General features: G+C 45.0%; 1 pseudogene; it reads left to right on the top strand.

Moving 5' to 3' along the window:
* The first annotated feature begins 343 nt into the window (after positions 1-343).
* Positions 344-2,259, top strand: part of LOC112095402 — a 4,248-nt pseudogene continuing 2,332 nt past the window's right edge.

Below are 2,259 nucleotides of genomic sequence, written 5' to 3' on the forward strand. Positions count from 1 at the left end.
TGTGGTGGGGTGGAACATCTAGCTAAGGATTGTCCTGCTTATGGTGAAATGAGAGGGGTTTATGAGGAGCAGTGCAATGCCTTAGGGGCATACAACAAACCCTTTTCTAACACATACAATCCTGGCTGGAGGAACCATCCAAACTTCAGTTGGAGAGATTCCAACCAAGCAGAACCATCAGGAGGACAATGGAGAACTGAGCAACAGCCGCAACCACCAAAGGCGTATAATAGCACCTCAATACAATTCGCATCAGCCAAGAAGTTCTCTTGAGAACACCTTGCAATCTTTCATGGAGGTGCAGAATAAGACGAATCAAAAGTTTGAGTCACTGTTTACGCAAATGGTGGAGGAAGGTAAAGAAATGAAAAGTCAAATCACGAAGCTGACTGGAGCTTTGGCTGTTCAAGAACGCGGCAGGTTCCCTTCACAAGCTCAGTCAAACCCAAAAGGTCAACATATGGCGCAAACCTCATGTCTTGATAATCAAAATGTTAAGGAGGTGAATGCCATCAGTACTCGTAGTGGTAAGATTATGGAAGAACCATCAACAAGTGCCACCGCTTCGAGTAGTAAGGAAGTTGTCCCTGATAAAGATAAGCCAACAAATGTTCCGGTAAAGGTGCCTTTTCCCCAAGCTCTGCGTCCAACTGGTAAAGTACCGGAACACCAAAATGAAATCCTAGAGCACTTGACTCAAGTAAAGATTAATCTTCTTTTGCTTCATGTTATCAAGCAAGTGCCTGCTTATGCTAAGGTTATCAAGGATCTGTGCACTATCAAAAGGAAGCACCATGTCAAGAAGACAGCATTCTTGACAGAACAGGTAAGCGCGGTGATCGACCAGAAAACACCGCTCAAGTACAAAGATCCCGCTTGTCCCACAATTTCCTGTCAGATTGGGACACATGAGTTCAGCCAAGCTTTGCTTGATTTAGGAGCGAGTGTTAACCTCATGCCATACTCTGTCTACTCGCAACTTGGTCTTGGAGAAATTAAGCCAACATTTATGGTTCTGTAGCTGGCTGATCGATCGATCAAGAAGCCTCGGGGGATAGTTGAGGATGTTTTGGTTCAAGTTGATAAGTTCTATTACCCTGTTGACTTTCTAGTCTTGGATACTCAATCCGTGGTGACTATGGAGTCCAAGATTCCCATCACCCTCGGAAGACCCTTCCTTGCTACAGCCAATGCTCTCATCAACTGTAGGAATGGACTGATGAAGATATCCTTTGGGAACATGACTTTGAAGGTGAATGTTTTTCACATTGCAAAGCAACCACGTGATGATGACGAGTGCCACCAAACATTTCTAATTGACACACTCGTCTCAGAGTAGGTTCAATTGTGTAGCACATTCGCCAACCTGTCACAGTTCCGGTCCTTGTGAGTTGGCCAACAATGTCACCATTTTCAAAGACTCACAAGGCAGAGCAACCAAATTTTGACAACCACGCTTTAAACAGCTACCTAGAGAAAAAGAAAAGCCAAAACCATCCACCGAAGAGACCCCAAACCTCAAGCTGGCTCAACTGCCTGAGAATCTAAAACATGTCTTCCTGGGAGCTGGTGATACCTTTCCTGTCATCATTTCGTCTAAACTTGATGCATTTCAAGAGCAGCGGTTAGTTGACATGCTGCGTGAACACAAATCGGCATTAGGTTGGATGATTGCTGACATTAAGAGTATTAGCCCCTTAATTTGCTCTCATCACATCAATTTGGAAGAAGGGGTTGATCCACGAAGGGATCCCCAAAGAAGACAGAACCCGACAATGAAAGAGGTCGTGAAGAATGAAGTCTTGAAGCTTCTGGATGCAGGAATCATCTATCCAGTCGCTGATAGCAAGTGGGTCAGTCCAACTCAGGTAGTACCTAAGAAATCCGGGGTGACAGTGGTGGAGAATGAGAAAGGGGCTCTTGTTCCCACAAGAACTGTGACGGGTTGGCGAATGTGCATTGACTATCGAAAGCTGAACGCCGCCACCCGTTCCACTTTCATTCATTGACCAAATCCTAGAACGCGTGGCTGGTCATCCTTACTATTGCTTTCTTGATGGCTACTACGGCTATTATCAGATAGAGATCGCATTAGAAGATCAGGATAAAACTACATTTACCTGTCCTTTTGGTACTTATGCTTTTCGGCGTATGCCATTTGGGCTGTGTAATGCACCAGCCACCTTCCAGAGGTGCATGATGAGCATTTTTAGCGACATGGTCGAGAAGTGTATGGAAGTGTTCATGGATGATTTGACC

Source organism: Morus notabilis, unplaced genomic scaffold (genome assembly GCF_000414095.1).
Source record: "Morus notabilis unplaced genomic scaffold, ASM41409v2 Scaffold2338, whole genome shotgun sequence".
NCBI classification, from domain to species: Eukaryota; Viridiplantae; Streptophyta; class Magnoliopsida; order Rosales; family Moraceae; genus Morus; species Morus notabilis.